This window comes from Ranitomeya variabilis, chromosome 5 (assembly GCF_051348905.1).
Source record: "Ranitomeya variabilis isolate aRanVar5 chromosome 5, aRanVar5.hap1, whole genome shotgun sequence".
Classification (NCBI taxonomy): Eukaryota; Metazoa; Chordata; class Amphibia; order Anura; family Dendrobatidae; genus Ranitomeya; species Ranitomeya variabilis.
Genome location: NC_135236.1, coordinates 204,729,824 through 204,756,040, shown reverse-complemented (window position 1 = coordinate 204,756,040; position 26,217 = coordinate 204,729,824).

Sequence of the window (26,217 nt, the reverse complement as noted above, 5' to 3'; positions counted from 1 at the left end):
TTGTTCTATCATTTCCTTGTTGAGTACATGCAAGAGTGAGCTTGATGCACTTTATCTAGGGCCTTTTGTAGGAGTGTTAGGGTCAGCCGCCGACGAGTGGGGGCGCCAATCTCGATTTTGTATATAGGGTGCCAACCTCCGCTGTTAGGCAGAGCGTGACACAGGAGCCCCATTGTAGGGTCTGAGTAGAGAGCACGGTTATGTGTTATATGTGTTATATGTGTTTATCTGTTGTAGTTGTGTCATGGTTTTAATCCAGTAATAATAAAATTTGAAGTTTTTAATCATTTTTCATCAATAAGGAATTAAGGTTGTTTGCTATATTAGATTTTACTCAGATGTGACATCATTTCAAGTGACATCTTTAAGTGTATCGTCAGAAATATGCCAGAAATCATCCAGGAATCGGCCAGACGGTAAGACTAATCACTGTATTCTAATTTTATTTGCTTCTCCTTGTTCACCTACTATTTAACCACACTCACATTTGCCCTCCCTATTTTCTCTCCCCTAATCCTCACTCTCCTTCACTAACCCCTATAACTGCACCCTCAAACCAAACAACTATCTCCCCCTCTCTCCCACCTCGCTTCACCCACAGACCTGCTCTACAACCTCAAACCTCACCTACTAACATATAATATAAGCCGACTGCTCTCCTTCACCCCCCTGCTTTCCTTTTTTTCCCTTCATTTTAACTGCTGGTGACATATCCCCCAATCCTGCCCCCCTTCATACATCCCACCAATCCTCACCCCTGTCCTTCTCACACTATGAGAAACTACCGCAATCCCTCACACTTAAAATCTGTGCAACTGACCCCCACCCCCCTGCTTCCTCTCTCTGGGGCACTTTGGATTGCCTGCTCTGTCTGCAACAAGCTCCACATGCTCCACAATCTCTTTACTTCCCGCAACCTTTCCTTCCTGGCCCTCACTGAGACCTAGCTGACTCCCCTGACGCGGCCTCCCCAGCTGCACTGAGTTACGGTGGCCTCCACTTTATCCACACTCCTCGTTCCGGCAACAGACATGGCGGGGGAGTGGGTTCCCTTCTTTCCAAAAACTGTTACTTTAACCCTATCCAACCCCCCACCCTCCCTTATCCTCCCTTCTTTCGAGGTCCACTCTGTCCGTATCTACTCTCCCTCTAATCTCCAAATGGCTGTCATATACCAACCACTGGGCTCAGCCACTGCCTTCATTGACCAATTCTCCACCTGGCTTCTTCACTTTCTCTCTGCTGACATCCCCACCATCATAATGGGTGACTTTAATATCCCTACTGACACCCGCCAGCCAGTAGCCTCCAAGCTCCTGGCCCTTACCTCATCCTTTGGACTTACTCAGTGGTCCTCCACAGCCACCCACACAGACTGATATACACTAGAATTCATCTTCACCTGCCTCTGTTCCTTATCTAATCTCACAACATCTCCCTTCCCCTTATCTGACCACCATCTACTCACCTTCTCATCCTTGTCCTCCTCATCTGCCTCCCCAATGCCAAGCCAGTATCACATCCTCACAGAAACCTTGCACACCTAGACATTCACAGACTCTCAGACTCTCTTCTACCCCTGTCCTCCATATCTCCACTCCATGACACGGATAGCGCCACCGCTTTCTATAACTCCACCCTCACATCAGCAATAGACTCAGTCGCCCCTCTCATGCATGGCAAAGTGCGACAAACCAGTAGGCAACCCTGGCATAACAACCTCACCAAAAAACTCCGACAAGCATCCAGGGTCGCGGAGCAGCGTTGGAAAAAAACACGCCTGTCAGACGACTTCACCACTTTCAAACAAGCTACACTTGCCTTCAAACTAGCCCTCACTTCTGCTAAACATTCCTATTTCACTAACCTTGTATCTTCACTATCCCACAACCCAAAACAATTGTTCAGCACATTTAACTCTCTACTCCGCCCGCCACTGCCACCTCCAACTCCCCTCATCTCTTCTGAGGACTTTGCCACGTACTTCAAAAACAAGAACGACCAAACAAGGTAAACCTTTACTGTTCCATCACCCCTCAATGTAGACAAAACTGAACTCATCATCTTTCCCCCATCTCGCGTATCCCCCCTACCTGATCTATCTATCATGGTAAATGGCATCACGCTCTCTCCCGCACCTGAAATCCGCTGCTTCAGCATAACTCTCAATTCTGCCCTGTCCTACAAACCGCATGTCCAAACTCCTGCCACCTCCTGTCGCCGCCAACTCAAAAATACTGCCAGAATTCATCCCTTTCTCAGCCCACAATCTACTAAAACTCTTGTGCATACCCTCATCATCTCCTGCCTCGATTACTGCAACACCCTCCTCTGTGGCCTCCCCGCTAACTCCCTTGAACCACTCCAGTCTGTCTTCAACTCTGCTGCTCAGCTAATCCACCTCTCTCCTCACTACTCCCCTGCTTCACCCCTCTGCAAATCCCTCCACTGGCTTCCAATTCCCCAACGAATCCAGTTCAAACTACTAACTCTGATCTACAAAGGCATCCACAACCTGTTCCCTCCCTATATCTCTGAACTAATTTCCCACTATCTTCCCTCACATAATCTTTGATCCTCCCAAGACCTCCTACTCTCCTCCACACTTATTCGTTCGTCACACAACTGCCTCCAAGATTTCTCCTGAATATCCCCCATCCTCTGGAATTCCATGCCTCAACACGTCCGATTATCCACCACCCTCGGATCCTTCAGACGGAACCTGAAAACCCATCTCTTCAGGAAAGCCTACAGCCTGCAATAACCATTTTACCGCCTTACCAACCACCCGAGCTGCCGCCTCACCAACCACCCGAGCTGCTGCCTCACCAACCACCCGTGCTGCTGCCCCACCAACCACCTGAGTCACTGCTGCCCCACCAACCACCCGAGCTGCCGTGTCGCCACCGCCAGAGCTGTCGCCTCACTGACTACCCGAGCTGCCGCTTCACCACCACCAGAGCTGCCGCCTCACCACCACCAGTGCTGCAGAATGTAAGTCCACAAGGACATGGTCCTCTCCCTTCTGTACCAGTCTGTCATTGTAAATTTGTTTACTGTTAACGATATCTTTAACCCTGTATGTAACCCATTTTCACATGTACAGCACCATGGAATTAATGGTGCTATTTAAATAATAATAATAATAATAATAATAATAATAATAATAATAATAATTCCTGCTCTCCTTTGTCTATGTACTTGTCCACTTTCAGAAAGAACCATAGCATGGGGAACTCAGGCAACAAAACCACTTGCTAGAAAGCTGCATCATCATCTGTCTTTGTCTTCTTTGTGTGTGTCTCTATGTCCCTCTCCTTTACTCCTCTATTTCCTACCTCTCTCCCCTCTACATAGATCACAATTGGCAGCTGTAATCTGATTCCTCAGTAAGCACACAGTTCTTCTTGCTTTGACGGATGGATTTTATCAGTTGTTCAGATGTTGAGGGTTGTGTTTGGGAGGTGAAGTGACTCATGCATGCAGATGGAGGTCTATTTCTCTGACAAGATATACTTCAAAGTCTCTTAAATTTGCTTGGACTATGAATTCATGCAAAGTCTGTTGAAACGACAGTGAACATTTAAATGGATACTGTAGTAAAATGGTTGTTATGGGGCTAAATTAGGCAGTGAAAGTGTGTTATAAGCTAATGTACAGAACAAAAGTATACTCTAGTAGCTCTTTATACAGTACACATTTGCAGTATTTCATATTATTAAAAAATGCTTTTGACTGTAATAATGACTTTCGTTAAGGTGTACTTTAGAAACATAACACATTATTACCTTTATCTTTTTTATTTTTTATTTTTTTAATGACTAAAGTGGTTTTCTTATGAAGTGAGCTCATTATGTGGAATGAGTTGAATTCCTCTTAACAATGAAACAATTCCATTAACTATAATAGCAGAGGGCCTTCTATGATGCTTGATTTTATTAATGCAGCAATTGTCACGCAAGATAAACTCTAGAAGTAAAAAAAAACTGAGGACATTTCAGATCGGGGAATGAGGAATTCATTCATTTTGTGAAAGCAAACCTCTTTAATAAAATGATCTAGCATAGATATTTAAAACATACTACCATTACAAGGGTAGATAAAAGAGTCATTTGTGTGATTTAGTGTGTAGGTGCAGTGAATTGTTCTCTATTTGTAATATGAAGAAATTCTCCCTCTGTCATATATTTTTTCTCTTAAAGAGGACATTCCACAAATTTTAGCATTATAAATAGCGATGAGAGAGCACTAAAATGCTCGGGTGCTCATTGCTCGGGTAGAGCAGATTGGAATACTTGGGTACTCGGCCAGAACAATGAGCCCAATGTAAGTCTATGGGAGACCCGAGTATTTTTACCGCGATCCCCTCCCGGGGGTCCTTTTAAGGGCTCATTTCCACCATTAGCGATTTTTTTCTCAGCCAAAATCGGACTGAGAAAAAAATCGCAGCATGCTGCGATTTGCTGCGAGTCTCGGACGAGACTCGCCAATGCAAGTCAATGGGTGCGAGAAAAAAAACGGACGGAATATGGACCATCCGTATTCCGTCCGTTTTTTACGGATACATCACCATTCTGTGGCCTAGAATACTGTCCATGGTCCTGTAAATGACTGTATAAAAATAGTTGCAGAGAAATAAAACGGATTGCATACGGATGTCATACGGATATAAAACGGATGGTGCGATTAAAAATCGCATTGCACTCGCATTACACTCGCATGACAATCGCATACGCTACATCCCTTTTTTCGGTCCAGATTACGGACTGATTTGTCTCTCGCCAGTGGAAATGAGCCCTAAGGGCTCATTTCCACTTGCAAGAGAAAAAACGGTCCGTAATCTGGACCGAAAAAACGGATGTAGAGTATGCGATTTTCATGCGAGTGTTATGCGAATGCAATGCGATTTTTAATCGCACCATCCATTTTACATCCGTATGACATCCGTATGCAATCCGTTTTATTTCTCTGCAACTATTTTTATACAGTCATTTACAGGACCATGGGCAGTGTTCTAGGCCACAGAATGGTGATGTATCCATAAAAAAACGGACGGAATACGGATGGTCCATATTCCGTCCGTTTTTTTTCTCGCACCCATTGACTTGCATTGGCGAGTCTCGTCCGAGACTCGCAGCAAATCGCAGCATGCTGCGATTTTTTTCTCAGTCCGATTTCGGCTGAGAAAAAAATCGCAAATGAAAAGACACCTATTGAATAACATTGGTCCGAGTGCAATCCGATTTTTTATCGGATTGCACTCGTCCGTTTTCCTCGCCAGTGGAAATGAGCCCTAAGGTCTAAAAACGCCTGAAAATGATGGAAACACTGCTCAAATGACACAGGAACATCATGGGGATCACCCCTGGAAGCATTCCTGAGTCCTAGTTCACAGCTTTAAACATTTTTTTCCGAGATTCATGCCATTTTTCCCGATGCCAAAAAAAAAAACACACTAAAATGAAACCAAAATGGATTTTCCTGGGAAATATGTTAAGGTACATCCTTTGCAGGTTAATGACTTACCTGTAAGGCCAAATTATTAACCCCAGAATGAAAATTTCCTCCCCTACTTAGGCTTAGTTCAGACGCAGCGTTTTTGAAGCATTTTTAAACTTTAACATTGCTTTGAAGCACTACAAATGCATTCACTGGGAAATGTCATTGTAACATTTAACAACCCTAGCTGGCCATGTGGTGTGTGCCCAATTCCCAATTCATGCCCAATTCCCCAAAGTGGGTTCCTTTTTTTTTTTACAAAATAAAATAGTGCCATCACAGCCCCCTTGCCCAAAATGCACCGTACAGAGCATGTTCATCCTGGTGATCTAGTGGCAGTTAAAGGACACATTGCAGGAGACAGAATTAAGAAGTAGGCCCAATGTAATGTCATGCCCAATTCCCCAATTTGGGGTCCTTTTTTTACAAAATAAAATAGTGCCATCACAGTCCCCTTGCACAAAATCCACCGTACGAGCACTTTCACTCTGGTGATCTAGTGGCAGTTAAAGGACACATTGCAGGAGACAGAATTAAGAAGTAGGCCCAATGTAATGTCATACCCAATTCCCCAATGTGGGTTCCTTTTTTTACAAAATAAAATAGTGCCATCACAGTCCCCTTGCACAAAATCCACCGTACGAGCACGTTCACCCTGGTGATCTAGTGGCAGTTAAAGGACACATTGCAGGAGACAGAATTAAGAAGTAGGCCCAATGTAATGTCATGCCCAATTCCCTCATGTGAGATCCTTTTTTTACAAAATAAAATAGTGCCATCACAGCCCCTTGCCAAAAATGCATCGTACAGAGCACGTCCACCCTGGTGATCTAGTGGCAGTTAAATTACACATTGTAGGAGACAGAATTACGAAGTAGGCCCAATGTAATGTCATGCCCAATTCCCCAATGTGGGGTCCGTTTTCAACAAAATAAAAGAGTGCCATCACAGCCCCCTTGCCCAAAATGCACTGTACAGAGCACGTTCACCCTGGTGATCTAGTGGTAGTTAAATGACACATTGCAGGAGACAGAATTAAGAAGAAGGCCCAATGTAACGTCACGCCCAATTCCCCAATGTGGGGTCCTTTTTTTACAAAATAAAATAGTGCCATCACAGCCCCCTTGCCCAAAATGCACCGTACAGAGCACGTTCACCCTGGTGATCTAGTTGCAGCTAAAGGACACATTGCAGGAGACAGACTTAAGAAGTAGGCCCAATGTAGGGGTGTGGGTCTCTTAGACTTGTAATGGAGTGCCTGGCCTGACAAGCATTTGTTCATGGATGGTTAATGTAAAAAAAATATTTCATGTGGATCCTAGACACACTTTCCCAAAAATTGACTGTCTGTAGCAGCACGGAACACATGAACCCTGGTGATCTAGTGGTGGAAAATGAGGAGACATTGCTGAAAGCCTCATTAAAACCTAGGCCCAATGTAAAGGATTGTGTCTCCTACACTTGTAATGCCCATACACTAAGTGCCTATGGGCTGACAAACATTTCCCCAAGGGGGATACATTTATTAAAAACATACTATGGGCATCCTAGACACCCTTTCCAAAAAATTGACTGTCTGTAGCAGCACGGAACACATGAACCCTGATGATCTAGTGGTGGAAAATGATGAGAGTGGAGGAAGGCCTCATTAAAAAGTAGGCCCAATGTAAAGGAGCGGGTCTCCTAGACTTGTAATGCCTATACACTAAGTGCATGGGCTGACAAACATTTCCCCATGGGGGGGGCAATTTTTTAAAAAACATTGTTTACAGGTATCATAAACACCTTGCAAAACTGTAAAGTGGTTTCCTACACAGTTGTTGATGGGAAATTGCAGGCTTATTGTAAAAATATGGCGGACGAATCGTTGGATGAAGTGATCAGGGGGCATGGCGATGACAGGAATGGGAACGTACATGATTAATAACAGTGGTGGCTATGGGAGGTATGAGATCCAGGATACAGCCTATAATGATTAGTCATTTAGCCACCACCAATTACCAGAATGTGTTTCATGCCCATCAGAAGATCGGTGTAACAGATGTGTGTGTTTGACTCGGCCTAAAAAATGCCTGTCAAAAATATGTTGCCAAACCAAAGACCACGTGTCTGTCTAAAGGGCAAAGTGCAACATGTTTGTGAGATGCTGAATTATAGAAAGCAGATCAGTGTTGGAGGAAAACCAAACAAACTTATGGATGCTTGTGAAAAACTAAGTTTAAAGAGGAGTGCACCGTCCGTAACTATAAAGACACCCGTGGCACAAGATTCTTAATCTTCACCCATACATATTACCAATAATATCCAAATGTCTCAGTCGAGAATTATTTGTTCTGGTGTAACGAACACTGTTAAAGGAATGCCACTAAACGTAAATAACTACGACCCTGGGAAACACAAGATTTCCTCTTTATAAGATATGGATGATGATGGCATTGATGACGACATTTATCACATCAACACCCAGTAGATGAAGATCACAGCTGCAAAAAATTTGCAAAAAAAGGCTGTAAATGTCTGGAAAATCATTTTCTCTTGGGCAAACTTTCCCTCTTACTAAAGTGGTACCGAATGATGCATACACAGCTCTCATGTCTATTTAGCATGAGATGGTTGAAAGATGATGCATTCTGTTTTGCCCATATCCACTTTTTGAAGGCGAGCAGAAAAGAAGGATAAAATAGCGGCAAGACGTGTGATTTTGGTTAGTAAGGAGGTAATGTCAGGTACAGATAGGTAGATCTGCATGTCATCAGTGTACTGATGATATTGCAATCCGTGCCATTACTTCAGCTGTCCCAGGTCGAAGGTGTAGATGGAGAAGAGTAGGGGTCCTAGAACTGAGCCTTGGGGAACACCGAAAAACTGTAGTCGAGGTGAGGAGGTGGTGTGGGAAAGGGAGACACTGAATGTCCCCGTAACACACAGGTTGTTTTTTAAAGACTCTGCCGATAACCCCCAAAAGGCCATTTGCACCAACGACCATGACCGCATAAGCAGGGGTAGCAAAACTCCCATCCTAACCACCTCAAGCATGATCAGGCACATGGCAGCAAAGCACTGACTTTGTTGGTTGAACACAAGGCTTCATGAACAGTGTCTGCGGGTGATACCACTGCTTATTCCGATGTTGTGAGTGCAACAGTGTGCAGTTGCACACAAACTCAACTAGCACCGTCAAATGTTGCATTTTAGGCCCATGGGAGACGTAAGCTTTCTGCAACCTGATGCTGGTGACCATTACAAGGTACTTGTTACCCAGCTGCCACAATTTTTCCCGGTCTGTCGTTATGACATTACACAAGCAAGCACGTGTCCCACAAAATTACCAGGTCCTCTACAATGCTGTTACAGGGAAAGTGCACCTAAACACGGGCACTTGGACAAGTGTATGTGGGCAGGGATGGTACATCTATCCTGCGGCACACTGGGTTAGCGTAGAGGAAGCCATGACCCAGTCGGACATTGGGAGTCAATGTTGCAGATGTATGGAGACAGGTTGTGGAAGGCTTTGTCTGTCATAGTTAGGGTTTTGAACTGTAGCCTCTGGGCAATTGGAAGGCACTGATGGGCCTGGCAGAGTGGAGAGGCTGGGGAATAACAGAGGGACAGTTAGATTACTCGGGCTTCAGACTTTAGGATAGATTGGAGTGGTGCAAGAGTGCTAGAGGGGAGGCTAGGGAGTAGAAGATTGCAATAGTGGAGGCGGGAGATCATGAGAGTGTGCGCAAACATTTTTGCAGTTTCTTGGAATGTATGGATCTTGGAAATGTTTTTGAGTTGCAGTGAGCAGGAGGAGGCAAGGGCTTGGATATTTATCTTGAAAGAGAGGGCAGAGTCGAGGATCATCCTGAGGTCCCGAACATGCGGCACTATTTGTACCAGTGTGCAGTCCTGGCATTACACAGGCATGTGTCCCACAACATTACCCATGCCCTCAACAATGCTGTTATTGGGAGAGTCCACCTAACCACAGACACGTGGACAAGTGCTTGTGGTCAGGGACGGTGCATCTCACTAACGGCACACTGGGTTAACAGAGCGGAAGACGGGACCCAGTCCAACCTTAGAATGGTGCATGTCCTCCCAACCTTGAGTATTGCGGGCCCTACATCAATCTGAGTTGCCACCACAATCTACAGCTCCTGCACCTCCTCCTCCTTTGCATCTTCTTCGGCCTCCATCTCCGAAAGAAACACATCAGTCACAAGCTGGAAGCACTGCAGCACTGCCTCAGGCAAGCGGCAACAGGCTGTGCTGAAGCTAATATGCTTAGGTGACAAACCGCACAATGATGAAGAGTTTTGGACAGCTCTAAAAGAGCAGGCAGATCTGTGGCTGACACCACTGAACCTACAGCCAGGCATGGTCGTGTGTGACAATGGCTGGAACCTGGTGGCTGCTCTGTGTCGAGGCGAGCTCACACACGTCATGCCTGGCCCATGTGCTTAACCTCATTGTTCAGGGTTTTCTGAATAGCGACACGGAGGTGCCAGATCTGCTAGGAAAAGTACGAGGCTCTGCATACCCAGTTTAGAAAGTCAGCTTGAGCTTCATCCGCCCTTGCAGTGCTTCTGCAGTGCTTATATTTTGGAAAGGATTTGTGACCAGAAGAGGACAGTTGATGACTACCAGCATCAACAGTTCTGACTTCACACATAAGATCTCAGGAGAGGACATGGATGTCAGACATACAGTATGTACCATCCTCCAAAACTTTGAGGAATTCACCAAGATGGTGAGCGGCGATAACGCCATAAATAGCATCTCCATCCTGCTTCTCTGTGTTCTAATATTAATATTTATAGTTATTTATCTAGTGTAAACTAACAGTACAGACTAAAAGTTTGGACACACCTCATTAAAAGATTTTTCTGTATTTTCATGACTATGAAAATTGTAAATTCACACTGAAGGCATCAAAACTATGAATTAACACATGTGGAATTATATACTTAACAAAAAAGTGTGAAACAACTGAAAATATGTCTTATATTCTAGGTTCTTCAAAGTAGCCACCTTTTGCTTTGATGACTGCTTTGCACACTCTTGGCATTCTCTTGATGAGCTTCAAGAGGTAGTCACCGGAAATGGTTTTCACTTCACAAGTGTGCCCTGTCAGGTTTAATAAGTGGGATTTCTTGCCTTATAAATGGGCTTGGGACCATCAGTTGTGTTGAGCAGAAGTCTGGTGGATACACAGCTGATAGTCCTACTGAATAGACTGTTAGAATTTGTATTATGGCAAGAAAAAAAGCAGCTAAGTAAAGAAAAACGAGTGGCCATCATTACTTTAAAAAATGAAGGTCAGTCAGTCCAAAAAATTGGTAAAAACTTTGAAAGTGTCCCCAAGTGCAGTTGCAAAAACCATCAAGCGCTACAAAGAAACTGGCTCACATGAGGACCGCCCCAAGAAAGGAATACCATGAGTCACCTCTGCTTCTGAGGATAACTTTATCCGAGTCACCAGCCTCAGAAATCCCAGGTTAACAGCAGCTCAGATCAGAGACAAGGTCAATGCCACACAGAGTTCTAGCAGCAAACACATCTCTGCAACAACTGTTAAGAGAAGACTTTGTGCAGCAGGCCTTCATGGTAAAATAACTGCTAGGAAACCAGTGCTAAGGACAGGCAACAAGCAGAAGAGACTTGTTTGGGCTAAAGAACACAAGGAATGGTCATTAAACCAGTGGAAATCTGTGCTTTGGTCTGATGAATCCAAATTTGAGATCTTTGGTTCCAACCACCGTGTCTTTGTGTGACACAGAAAAGGTGAACGGATGGACTCTACATGCCTGGTTCCCACTGTGAAGCATGGAGGAGAAGGTGTGATGGAGTGGGGGTGATTTGCTGGTGACACTGTTGGGGATTTATTCAAAATTGAAGGCATACTGAACCAGCATGGTTACCACAGCATCTTGCAGCGGCATGCTATTCCATCCGGTTTGCGCTTAGTTGGACCATCATTTATTTTTCAACAGGACAATGACCCCAAACACACCTACAGGCTATGTAAGGGCTATTTGACCAAGTGGGAGAGTGATGGGGTGCTACGCCAGATGAACTGGCCTCCACAGTCACCAGACCTGAACCCAATCGGGATGGTTTGGGGTGAGCTGGACCGCTGAGTGAAGGCAAAAGGGCCAACAAGTGCTAAGCATCTCTGGGAAATCCTTCAAGATTGTTGGAAGACCATTTCCAGTGACTACCTCTTGAAGCTCATCAAGAGAATGCCAATAGTGCGCAAAGCAGTCATCAAAGCAAAATGTGGCTACTTTGAAGAACCTAGAATATAAGACATATTTTCAGTTGTTTCAATGATAACAATAATACAATAATTAAACAGAAATAAAACAACCCTGCTCGTGACAGCTTACAATCTATAATGAGGTGGGAGAGATAAAAACTACAGGGGAATGTATTTACAATGATATTATTGAGGTTTGTTGAAAGTTGTGGAGGCCTGAGGACAAGGAGCAGGAGGAGAGCATGGTCAGTTGTCCTCTTGGTGATGACACGGAAGTATCGACTGTTAGCAGTTTTGCATGCATGGCTGAGTTTATGTTCCGCTGCGTTTCCTGTCACGCTTGCGTTCTCAAAATTTTGGGTGACAGGGAATACTGATTGGTGGCACTTCTAGACCCATGCTACAAGGAGAACTTTATTTCTCTTATTCCAGAGGCAGACAGGTGTACTAAATGTTGGAGGATCATGGTGCCCTTCTTGCTGAATTATTAAAAAAAATCCCATCTGAAAACGCTGGCAGAAGAGGTCACAGTTCGTTGGCCAATCAAGGAGTACAGGTGAGAGAGACACAACTCCAATCCAGCAAGGGCAGTAGAACACTGACAAAGTTCGGGGAGAGTTTTCTCAGACCCTTCTATCGCTCTGGCCCTGATGCGTGGGGTACTCTCACAAGGAGTGTTTTTTTGGGGAAAATGCTGAGGAAGTACCTTGCTGACCGTACCAATGTCGTCTGTCATTCCTCTGTGCCCTTTAATTATTGTTTTGCAAAGCTGAACACGGAGCATGAACTGTCTCTCTACAGCGATTGTGCGCTGTACTCACGGTCATGGACCGCATGGTGCCTCGCTCTCTGGCGGTCACTGTGAACATGGCTCCTCGCTTTCTGGCAGTAACGCTTTTATTGGCGGTAGCATGCATCTTCGTAATTTAGAGACAGAGTACAGCCCCGCCCAAGCATTCCCCCTCTGCTCCTCAGACTTTCTATGTGCGCAGTGACTGCCTCTAAGCAGAAGATTATGATGATGGTGGTAGTAGTAGTTGGAGCATTTAACACAGTCATGAAACAGCCATAAAAACTTGAAAGTGAAGTATTTTTAACGGCCTGTATTTGTTAATTTTTTAAACTAACATAGTGTACCGAACTAGGGTAACAGACAGCAAATAAAGCTGAAAGTAGGCCTGAATTCCACATTTAGTAGGCCACAAATACATCAGACATCTGACAGAGATAACACACTACAATTGCCAAACTTGGCATACCACACTGGCAAATATGTGGCCTTTTTATATTTTTTTATACTAAATAGTGCTGGATATAATTAGAGTAACAGACAGCAAAAACACTGGCAAAACGGCCTACAATGCCCAAACTTGGAGCACACAGATATATGAGGGCTCTGACGGAAATACCACACTGGCAAATATGTGGCCTTATTATATTTTTTATGCTAAATAGTGCTGTATATAATTTCAGTAACAGACAGCAAAAAAATTTCGTACACCGGCCTACAATCACCAAACTTGGAGCGCGCAGATATATGAGGGCTGTCACGAAAATATGACACTGGCAAATACGAGGCTTTTTTATATTTTTTTAATGCTAAATAGTGCTGTATATAATTTGATTAACAGATAGCAAACAGTGGCAAAATGGCCTACAATGCCCAAACTTGGAGCACGCAGTTATGAGGGCTGTCACAGAAATACCACACTGGTAAATATGTGGCCTTTTAATATTTTTTATGCTAAATACTGCTGTATATAATTTCAGTAACAGACAGCAAAAAAAGTGGTCAACCGGCCTACAATGCCCAAACTTGGAGCACGCAGATATATGAGGGCTGTCATGGAAATACCACACTGGCAAATATGTGGCCTTTTTTATATTTTTTTATGCTAAATAGTGCTGTATATAATTAGAGTAACAGACAGCAAAAACAGTGGCAAAACGGCCTAAAATGCAAAAACTTGGAGCATGCAGACATATGAGGCCTTTTTTGGTGAATTTAAAACACCAAAAAAAAAGTGGCACAAGGTTAGCACACACATCTATGCTACGAATGCCTGAAAAACTAAGAGTTTTAAACAGGCCTCAGTCTGACAGAACACACTGTATATTTTTTTTTTTGGGGGGGGTGAATTTTTGGGAAAAAAAATGCAACTAGGTATGTAGTAAAGAAGCTGCAGCAGCCACAGCAGACAGTTATGTAGCTTTGGGAGGGAAGAATTGTGAGCAATGGATGCACTGATGTGGATATGCTGTTCCCTGCCTACCACAAATTAGCCCTAAAAAGGACTGTTGGTTTCTCAGGAGTTGTGGATTTAAGATTTGCAGACCTACACTAACTCTAAAAACCATGATTCTGACCCTATCTCGGCATCAGCTCTCCCTACTCTCACTGAATCCGGAGCAGAATGCGGTCAGCAGGGCGGTGCAAGGTCTCTTATACTCGGGATGATGTTGTGCGGCCAAGCCACTCACTGCACGACCACAACAAAGATGGCTGCAGCATTTCATGGCCTGGCAGACAATCCCTGCATTGTGATTGAGTCTCTAAAGTCCGCCAAAAATGCTGGGTGGAGACACCAGTTACCGCCGAATAATCCTGGTAATGCTCAGTGCTCGCCGAGTACACCAAGCATAGTGATACTCGAGCGAGTAACGAGTAGTGGTGAGCACGTTTGCTCATCACTAATTATAAACTGTATATTCCTGCACATAATATCAGAAATGTAGATGGAAAGGTTTTTCTTTCCTCTACTGTGGAGACACAGGGTGTTGACAGTACTTGCACCTTATGTGCTACTTTTCTTGTCATTCCTCTGGGCAGACATAATGTCAGAATTGTGCCAGCGTGGCTCCGTAACACTTTACCTGTCTTACATGACTGTGCTTACAACTCCTCTATAATTGCATTGACAGTAAATATTGCCCATAGTAGGTCTGCTATTCTCAGCTTTTCCCGCCACGTTCCTCATTTTGATGCTGCTGTCAACTTTTTCTCCCTTGATTGCTCTAGATAAAGGCTTGCTTGATCACACTGACAATGACACTCTCCAGAAACTTCCTGTCATTACAATGCTGGAAGATGAGGTAGAGCGCCTGCTAGGACCCTGGGGTACTTGCGGCACCCCAGGAGTTCGGGTACCACAGTGGTTCTGCCTTCCTCTTGGTAGAGGGTAATGCCATGCCTAGAGACAGGAGGGATCCCTTTGGCAGGTAATCTTACATGCAACATATTCTGAATCCAGGCCAGAAGGGGAGCTCTAAATCCTGTTTTAGGGGAACTTCCCTCAATATACATCCTGGTCTGGAGGAGGAGCTAGACAGTCTGGTAGAGACTAGAGACAGTGAAGGAGCAGAGATGAACAGAGGAGCTTGAGGAGGCTATGATTGGGCCCCTCAAAGCCGAGTGCAGAAACCGGGCAGCGGGAGCTAGAGGCTGTGTGGAACTGCAAGTCCCATAGCAGAACCGGAGGGCAGAGACCTGCAAGTAACCAGTCCACATAAAACCTGAGGTACAGCAGCATTCCAGAACTCGGAGTCACCATGAGTGCCCAGGGCCATGGACCGGGTCGCTGCCATATGACCACCCTTTTAACTGCGACCAGACCCGGTACCAAGTATCCCAATTTCCCTGGTGGGCGACTCAAATTTGGCAGCACAAACAGGATTTCGTACCCTGGCATCGCCAGGTACTGTGTGCCAGAGACTGTGACAATTGACCTGTAAGCCACCATTGCCTCACCCACGTGGAGCGCGAAGGGAAGAAAGAGGTGTACCTTCGTGGGCGGAGCCAGCAAAAGAGTGCAAAGAGGAAGCGGGTGCCGCGCTGACAGGAGAGCCACAAGCGAAGACGCCGTGCAGAGGAACTGAAAGTGAGGACGCCTAAAGCCCTGGAAGGAGGACTGGGAGGAGTGCCCTCCGCACGCAGGAGGAACCGCTACAGACTCCGGTGGCAAGATGTCAGTCTTGCAAGGTTCGCAAGGGGGAAGGGACATGTCTGACCTGGGAGGAGAATTGGTGGCGGTTGCAGCCGCAGGCCCCATGATGCAACCAGGCCCTGCGTTGGTCACAGCAGCAGGTCCCATAATGCCACCAGGTCGGACAGAGCCCGCAGCTCCTGCAAACCGGCCAGACCCTGCCGCAGTAACTGCTCCCATAATGCCGCTATCCATGCCTTATATACCAGGAGTGGCCTGGCTGCCACAATATTTTGAGGAGTCCCGTACACTAAGTGACTTTAAGGAAAGGCTCTGCAGCCTATTTGAAATATATCCCCTGACGGAACATCAAAAGGTCAGCATCCTAACTGGCCAACTAATTGGCGCAGCACAAAGAGAAGTAAAATCCTGGCAGGATATGGAAAAAGGAACTGTTAAGCAGATATTTGCCAAACTTAAAACCACTTTTGACACCCGCACCGCTGCAGAAATCAAAATGAGGTTTTTTTGGGTGCAAACAAAGAGCACAGGATAGCATACAGGACTAGGCCCTTAATCTCCAGGAGGCACTGCGGGCCATCAAACAGGTTGACCATAACAGCGTGAAGGATGGAGACAAGCTATTAAAGAAAGAGTTCAATGAGGGGTTCCTGTCCAGTACCCACAGGACACAGCTGTGCATCCTGGCCTCAAAGGAGAAATCCAGCTGGCGGCTTCCAGTCCGGAGGATGTCCCCTGGCGACAACAGAAGAGGATCCAACCGATGAGAGGAAGAGACAACGACCACTATCATCAGGATGGACGACCCATCTGCCGCTGCTGTAACCAGGCAGGACGGTGACCAGAAAAATGCCTACAGGAAACATGCCGGCAGGAAAAATGCCCACAGAAAAATTGCCCACAAGGAAAATTGCCCATATGGAAAATTGCCCACACAAAAAACTGCCAATTGCAGTATCACAAAGCTTCAGATCTAAGATATTTCAGGCAGTAGCGTAGTTACCGGGGGGCAGAGGGGGCTTTCGCCCCAGGCCCGATGCTCTGAGGGGGCCCACTTGGAGCTACGCTACTGTAACTGCATCGGTGCGCGCAGCTATGGGGCCTCTGAGCAGGCGGGGGGCCCAGTGTCAGCAGTGGGCCCCCCGTCGTCATCGCATGGTGAGCTGTATCGGCATCTAGCCGATACAGCTCACCACATTGATGAGGGAAGGAGTGCTGCGCTGCGCTCCTTCCCCCAACATCCCCCTGTCAGCGTCTGACATCACTCGCAGACGCCGACACTGACAGTGGGCATGGTGACGTCACTGCCCTGTGCCCGCTGTCAGGACAAGAGCGAGAGAAGGGAGCGCCGCTGAAACAAGGAGGAAGAGAGGTGAGTATTGTGTTTTTTGTTTTTTTTTGCGGGGGCTGCCTAATACACTACAGGATCTGACTATGGGGGGTGCTGCCTTATACTACAGGATCTGCCTATGGGGGGGCTGCTGCCTAATACACTACAGAATCTGACTATGGGGGGCTGCTGCCTTATACACTACAGGATCTGCCTATGGGGGGCTGCTGCCTAATACACTACAGGATCTGCCTATGGGGGGGCTGCTGCCTTATACACTACAGGATCTGCCTATGGGGGGGCTGCTGCCTAATACACTACAGGATCTGCCTATGGGGGGGCTGCTGCCTTATACACTATAGGATCTGACTATAGGGGGCTGTTGCCTTATACATTACAGGATCTGACTATGGGGGGCTGCTGCCTTATACATTACAGGATCTGACTATGGGGGGTGCTGCCTTATACTACAGGATCTGCCTATGGGGGGGCTGCTGCCTAATACACTACAGGTTCTGCCTATGGGGGGTTGCTGCCTAATACACTACAGGATCTTCCATTGGGGGCGCTGCCTTATACACTACAGGATCTGCTTATAGGGGTACTGCATTATACTACAGGGTCTGCCTATAGGGGTACTGTCTTGTACTATATTGAAGACTATCTGGCACATTATACTATATGGAGGTTATCTATGGGGCCATGATACAGTGTGGGGATTACAGTGAAGGGGCCATCATACAGTGTTGGAGCCATCAAACAGTTTGGACTGGAGTCTACTAAGGGGTCAGTATACTGTGTGGGTGGTACTATACAGTGAGGGAGCATCATGCTATGTATAGGGGAGCTGTACAGGGGGAGACTCAGGACATTATTAAATGTAAAGTGGGCACTTATTGTTATAGGGGAACTCTGGTTACTGTGACTATCAAAGGGGCACACAGGGCAATATTACTTTCTAGAGGGCAAAATATGGGCAGTGTTTTCTAGGGCACTTGCACCTGGCATTACTATATTATAGAGGGGGAGCTTTAGAATTTACACAGCAGGTGCAGTAGTAGGGACACATATGGCAGCAGCGGCTCAGTATTGGGGTATCAGGTGCAGTAATAGGGACACATACGGCAGCATCGACTTAGTATTGGGGTATCAGGTGCAGTAATAGGGACACATACGGCAGCAGCGGCTCAGTATTGGGATATCAGGTGCAGTAATAGGGACACATACGGCAGCATCGACTCAGTATTGGGGTATCAGGTGCAGTAATAGGGACACATACGGCAGCAGCGGCTCAGTATTGGGGTATCAGGTGCAGTAATACAGACACATACGGCAGCAGCGGCTCAGTATTGGGGTATCAGGTGCAGTAATAGGGACACATGAGGAGTGAGGGATGAGGAGTTTGTGCAGGTTGGGAATAGATGATGATGGGGCTGGAATGTGAGAAGTGAAATGTGTCTTTGTTGTGTTCTCTGCAGACGAGTCCTGGCTGGAAGAAGTTGTCATGTTGGTCTGGGCCAGATGGAAAAGACGGGAAAAGTGAACAACTCCATTAGAAAACATAAACAGTAAGACATTATCTGTAACTGTGCTGTGATCTCTTATATGTTCTGTAGGACTGTATTTACCACTGACCGTATGGTGGTAATTAGGGTTGAGTGACTTTTACTTTTTCAGGATCGAGTCGGGTTTTGCGAAACCCGACTTTGTCAAAAGTCGGGTCGGGTGAAATCGGCCGATTATTGCGAAAAGTCGGGGATCCGACCGAAACACGAAACCCAATGCAAGTCAATGGAGAATCAAAGTCGTCAGTGAGTGGAGGACAGGAAAACACCAACAGAGCCCACTTTAATGCCAAAAACATCAATTCTTGTTACTTAAGCTTGTCAGTCTTAATTTACCTTATAATAATAGTTAGCTATTGAAAATTTGGGGGTCATTTGGCAACAGTTGTGGGGGGAGTAGGGCTGGCTCAAGTTTTTCGTGGGCCCAGGAAACGCGGACTACGTCACGGCGGTGGAGCAGGGAGAGGTAAGTATTTCTACTTTGCAAGTGCTGTGATCCTGAGCAAGCAGGGGGGGCACACTCGTTCGCATTGCCACTGGCACAGGGCCCCTCAAAGTACGGCGTTGTGATTGACGGCGGGGGTGCCTCCCACCGGCAGAGAAACTTTTGCGTACTATGAGGGGTCCTGTGCCAGTGACGTCGCCAACGAGTATGCCCCCCCCACCTGTTGAAGGAACCTGCACTTTCATCTGCACCTTCCTCTTTGTCCCCGTGTAAGGTGGTATAGTATGCGGGAAGGGGAACCAGACTTTCTGCAGGGTCAGATACTGGCTATGTAGAGTGCAAGGGGAATGTAGTGGTCTGGGTCAATGTACCGGCAGACTCATCTAGCAGTGGCTGGGCAATGGGCAGGATGAGGAGGAAAGACAGATATAGGCCCAAAGAATAAAGTAGGCTAAATGCAGTTCAAAATTGGTAACAGGAGTAAACAGGCAGCACTGCTTTGTTCAGTGGAGGAGAACAGCAAGGAGAGCAGACACCTTTAGTAGGCCCATCCAAACCAGTAGGCCAAATGCAGTTTTAAAATTCCTATAGGCCGAAAGCCTGAAGACTGAAGCTCAGGAGAAAAACACAGGAGAATACCAAGGAGCGGCAGACACTTTTAGTAGGCCCAACCAAACTAGAAGGCCAAATGCACTTTAATATGTGATATTGGCTGCAAATTGAGGCTCTGCTTTGTGCAGTGAATGACAGCTGTATTGAGTGGCGCAGACAGACACAGGTAGTAGGCCTAAATTAAAAAAGTTGGCTCAATGCAGTTTAAAATTGGTTACAGGGGTACACAGGCGGCAGAGTGTTGTTAAGCGGAGGACGATTGTCAGTACTGGAGTGGCCAGACAGACTTAGTAGGCCTAAAATAAAAAAGTTGGCTCAATGCAGTTTAAAATGGGTAACAGGGGTACACAGGCAGCACTGGTTTGGTCAGCGGAGGACAATTGCTAGGAGTGGCGCAGACAGACTTACTAGGCCTAAAATAAAAAAGTAGGCTCAATGCAGTTCAAAATGGGTAACGGGTACACAGGCAGCATTGTTTTGGTCAGCGGAGGACGATTAGTAGGAGTGGCGCAGACAGACTTACTAGGCCTAAAATAAAAAAGTTGGCTCAATGCAGTTCAAAATGGGTAATGGGTACACAGGCAGCATTGTTTTGGTCAGCAGAGGACGATTAGTAGGAGTGGCGCAGACAGACTTACTTGGCCTAAAATAAAAAAGTTGGCTCAATGCAGTTCAAAATGGCTAACGGGTACACTGGCAGCATTGTTTTGGTCAGCGGAGGACGATTAGTAGGAGTGGCGCAGACAGACTTACTAGGCCTAAAATAAAAAAGTTGGCTCCATGCAGTTTAAAATGGGTAACAGGGGTACACAGGCAGCACTGGTTTGGTAAGCGGAGGATGATTGCTAGGAGTGGCGCAGACAGACTTACTAGGCCTAAAATAAAAAAGTTGGCTCAATGCAGTTCAAAATGGGTAACGGGTACACAGGCAGCATTGTTTTGGTCAGCAGAGGACGATTAGTAGGAGTGGTGCAGACAGACTTACTAGGCCTAAAATAAAAAAGTTGGCTCAATGCAGTTCAAAATGGGTAATGGGTACACAGGCAGCATTGTTTTGGTCAGCAGAGGACGATTAGTAGGAGTGGCGCAGACAGACTTACTTGGCCTAAAATAAAAAAGTTGGCTCAATGCAGTTCAAAATGGCTAACGGGTACACTGGCAGCATTGTTTTGGTCAGCGGAGGACGATTAGTAGGAGTGGCGCAGACAGACTTACTAGGCCTAAAATAAAAAAGTTGGCTCAATGCAGTTTAAAGTAGGTAACAGGGGTACACAGGCAGCACTGGTTTGGTCAGCGGAGGACGATTGCTAGGAGTGGAGCAGACAGACTTACTAGGCCTAAAATAAAAAAGTTGGCTCAATGCAGTTTAAAATGGGTAACAGGGGTACACAGGCAGCACTGGTTTGGTCAGCGGAGGACGATTTCTAGGAGTGGCGCAGACAGACTTACTAGGCCTAAAATAAAAAAGTTGGCTCAATGCAGTTTAAAATGGGTAACAGGGGTACACAGGCAGTACTGGTTTGGTCAGCAGAGGACGATTGCTAGGAGTGGCGCAGACAGACTTGCTAGGCCTAAAATAAAAAAGTAGGCTCAATGCAGTTTAAAATGGGTAACAGGGGTACACAGGCAGCACTGGTTTGGTCAGCGGAGGACGATTGCTAGGAGTGGCGCAGACAGACTTACTAGGCCTAAAATAAAAAAGTTGGCTCCATGCAGTTTAAAATGGGTAACAGGGGTACACAGGCAGCACTGGTTTGGTCAGCGGAGGACGATTGCTAGGAGTGGCGCAGACAGACTTACTAGACCTAAAATAAAAAAGTAGGCTCAATGCAGTTCAAAATGGGTAACGGGTACACAGGCAGCATTGTTTTGGTCAGCGTAGGACGATTAGTAGGAGTGGTGCAGACAGACTTACTAGACCTAAAATAAAAAAGTTGGCTCAATGCAGTTCAAAATGGGCAACGGGTACACAGGCAGCATTGTTTTGGTCAGCGGAGGACGATTAGTAGGAGTGGCACAGACAGACTTACTAGGCCTAAAATAAAAAAGTTGGCTCAATGCAGTTTAAAATGGGTAACAGGGGTACACAGGCAGCATTGTTTTGGTCAGCAGAGGACGATTAGTAGGAGTGGCGCAGACAGACTTACTTGGCCTAAAATAAAAAAGTTGGCTCAATGCAGTTCAAAATGGCTAACGGGTACACTGGCAGCATTGTTTTGGTCAGCGGAGGACGATTAGTAGGAGTGGCGCAGACAGACTTACTAGGCCTAAAATAAAAAAGTTGGCTCAATGCAGTTTAAAATAGGTAACAGGGGTACACAGGCAGCACTGGTTTGGTCAGCGGAGGACGATTGCTAGGAGTGGAGCAGACAGACTTACTAGGCCTAAAATAAAAAAGTTGGCTCAATGCAGTTTAAAATGGGTAACAGGGGTACACAGGCAGCACTGGTTTGGTCAGCGGAGGACGATTTCTAGGAGTGGCGCAGACAGACTTACTAGGCCTAAAATAAAAAAGTTGGCTCAATGCAGTTTAAAATGGGTAACAGGGGTACACAGGCAGTACTGGTTTGGTCAGCAGAGGACGATTGCTAGGAGTGGCGCAGACAGACTTGCTAGGCCTAAAATAAAAAAGTAGGCTCAATGCAGTTTAAAATGGGTAACAGGGGTACACAGGCAGCACTGGTTTGGTCAGCGGAGGACGATTGCTAGGAGTGGCGCAGACAGACTTACTAGGCCTAAAATAAAAAAGTTGGCTCCATGCAGTTTAAAATGGGTAACAGGGGTACACAGGCAGCACTGGTTTGGTCAGCGGAGGACGATTGCTAGGAGTGGCGCAGACAGACTTACTAGACCTAAAATAAAAAAGTAGGCTCAATGCAGTTCAAAATGGGTAACGGGTACACAGGCAGCATTGTTTTGGTCAGCGTAGGACAATTAGTAGGAGTGGTGCAGACAGACTTACTAGACCTAAAATAAAAAAGTTGGCTCAATGCAGTTCAAAATGGGCAACGGGTACACAGGCAGCATTGTTTTGGTCAGCGGAGGACGATTAGTAGGAGTGGCACAGACAGACTTACTAGGCCTAAAATAAAAAAGTTGGCTCAATGCAGTTTAAAATGGGTAACAGGGGTACACAGGCAGCACTGGTTTGGTCAGCGGAGGACGATTGCTAGGAGTGGCGCAGACAGACTTACTAGGCCTAAAATAAAAAAGTTGGCTCAATGCAGTTTAAAATGGGTAACGGGTGCACAGGCAGCACTGGTTTGGTCAGCGGAGGACGATTGCTAGGAGTGTTGCAGACAGACTTACTAGGCCTAAAATAAAAAAGTTGGCTCAATGCAGTTTAAAAAGGGTAACAGGGGTACACAGGCAGCACTGGTTTGGTCAGCGGAGGACGATTGCCAGGAGTGGCGCAGACAGACTTACTAGGCCTAAAATAAAAAAGTTGGCTCAATGCAGTTTAAAATGGGTAACAGGGGTACACAGGCAGCACTGGTTTGGTCAGCGGAGGATGATTGCTAGGAGTGGCGCAGACAGACTTACTAGGCCTAAAATAAAAAAGTTGGCTCAATGCAGTTCTAAACTGGTAACAGGAGTTAATTGGTGGCACTGCTTTGTTCGGTGGAGGACAACTGGAATAAGTGGCTGACACAGTACGTTGGCCTAAATAGTAAAGCGGGCTAAATGTCTGCAAAAAAAATGTTCATAAATAAACAGGTGGCAAAGCAACGTACAGGGGTGGGTTCCTCTGCTGAGTACCAGATAGTGGTAGTTCGCGCACAGTATTCACAGGTCAAAATGGAGGGCACGGTCCCTGTATATATTTACTATCATCTCTCAATTTGTATTGAAAGTGCCATTGAAGGATTTAACAGCACCGACTAAACAGCGGTGGAGCACTGTTTGAGCTGGGGGGGAACCCTCTCTCGTGGGCGGCGGTACTGGCCCAGGGCCCCTCATATTACGACGGTGTGTCTGACGTTGGGTGTGCACCCCCACCGCCAGAGACACTTAATTGTACGATGAGGGACCCTGTGCCAGTGCCGTCGGCCAAAAGTGGGCACACCCACCTGTCCAGGCAAACGGCACTCGCACGGTTGCTTGCGCCAAGTGGTGACCACGGGCCCGTGGGGGGAGTCAGCCCATTTAGGGAGGTGTTAAAAATGGCCTATGGTGGACATTCAGCAGCAGCAAATGGAGGAATTGGAGCAGTCAGTAAGAGGAGTCCAAAAGCAAGACCTTTTTAAAGGAAAACTACGTGTCAGCAGGGGAAGGTGGGGCAAAAGAATGTGAAATCCATGATTGGTTCATTTTAATGAAGGTTAGATCATCAACATTGTGGGTAGCCAGACGTGTCCCTTTTTCGGTCAGTATTGAACCAGCAGCACTGAAGACTAGTGTTGAGCGATACCGTCCGATACTTGAAAGTATCGGTATCGGAAAGTATCGGCCGATACCGGCAAAGTATCGGATCCAATCCGATACCGATACCCGATACCAATACAAGTCAATGGGACTCAAGTATCGGACGGTATTCCTGATGGTTCCCAGGGTCTGAAGGAGAGGAAACTCTCCTTCAGGCCCTGGGATCCATATAAATGTGTAAAAGAAAGAATTAAAATAAAAAATATCGCTATACTCACCTGTCCGACGCAGCCTGGACCTCAGCGAGGGAACCGGCAGCGTTGTTTGTTTAAAATTCGCGCTTTTACTTGGTTACGTGAAGTCCCGGCTTGTGATTGGTCAGGGCGGCCATGTTGCCGGGACGCGGACCAATCACAGCAAGCCGTGACGAAATTACGTCACGGCTTGCTGTGATTGGTCCGCGTCCCGGCAACATGGCCGCCATTAACCAATCACAAGCCGTGACGTCACGGGAGGCTGGACACGCGCGCTTTTTAAAAAGCGCGCGTGTCCAGCCTCCAGTGACGTCCCGGCTTATGATTGGTCACGGCGCCATGTTGCCGGGACGCGGACCAATCACAGCAAGCCGTGACGAAATTACATCACGGCTTGCTGTGATTGGTCCGCGTCCCGGCAACATGGCCGCCATTAACCAATCACAAGCCGTGACGTCACGGGAGGCTGGACACGCGCGCTTTTTAAAATGGGCGCGTGTCCAGCCTCCCGTGACGTCCCGGCTTGTGATTGGTTGCGCCGCGGTCAACCAATCACAAGCCGGGAGGCTGGACACGCGCGCATTTTAAAATTTTAAAATGCGCGCGTGTCCAGCCTCCCGGCTTGTGATTGGTTGATCGCGGCGCAACCAATCACAAGCCGGGACGTCACGGGAGGCTGGACACGCGCCCATTTTAAAATGCGCGCGTGTCCAGCCTCCCGTGACGTCACGGCTTGTGATTGGTTGCGTCTCCCATGTGACTGCGACGCAACCAATCACAAAGCCGGGACGTAATTTTAAAATCCTTAAGGACCTGAAATTACGTCACGGCTTGCTTGCAGGAGCCCATGTGACTGCGACGCAACCAATCACAACGCCGGAACGTAATTTTAAAATCCTGAAGGACCTGAAATTACGTCACGGCTTGCTGTGATTGGTTGCGTCCCGGTCACATGGGCGGCACGCAACCAATCACAAGCCGGGACTCACGTAAAGGAAAGAAAAGCGCGAATTTTAAACAAAGAACGCTGCCGCTTCCCTCGGTAAGGTGCAGGCTGCGTCGGAGAGGTGAGTATAGCAATATTTTTTATTTTAATTCTCTCTTTTACACATTTTTACATTAATGTTGTTTCGATACCGATACCCGATATCACAAAAATATCGGATCTCGGTATCGGAATTCCGATACAGCAAGTATCGGCCGATACCCGATACTTGCAGTATCGGAATGCTCAACACTACTGAAGACTCTTTCTGATAGCACACTGGCAGCAGGGCAAGCGAGCTCCTGTAATGCATATTCTGCCAATTCAGGCCAGGTGTCTAGTTTAGATTGCCCAGTAATCAAAGGGGAATGATCTGTGAGGGAGAACATCGATAAGGGAGGAAAAGTAGTTTGTAACCATACTGGACAAATGCTGTCTCCTGTCACTTTGAATCGATGCAGCTGTCCCTGTCATTTCAGCGGTCATTGAAAAATCACTCCACAACCTTGTCATAAAACCCCTCTGTCCAACGCCACTTCGGATTTCTGCACCGCTAGCACCTCTGCCATGTTGCCCCCTATGGCTCGTGTGAGAACCATCACCGCCGCTGTGTGCTGGGAATGCCAGAACCAAACGGTCTACAAGAGTTGCTTGTTTGGTAGCCAATATTTGCTCTAGGTTCTCATGTGGCATGATATTTTGCAATTTCCCTTTGTAGCGTGGATCCACTAGGCAGGCCAACCAGTAATCGTCATCGGTCATCATTTTGACAACGCGGGGGTCCCTTTTTAGGATACGCAAGGCATACTCAGCCATGTGGGCCAATGTTCCAGGTGTCAATTCACTGCTTCTGCTGGGTTGAGGCGCACTTTCTTGCAAATCTACATCACAAGTGTCCCGCAAGAAACCTGTACCAGACCTTGCAACGGCACCAGTTTCTATTGCCCCCTGAGAAGCTCCCTCCTCCCATA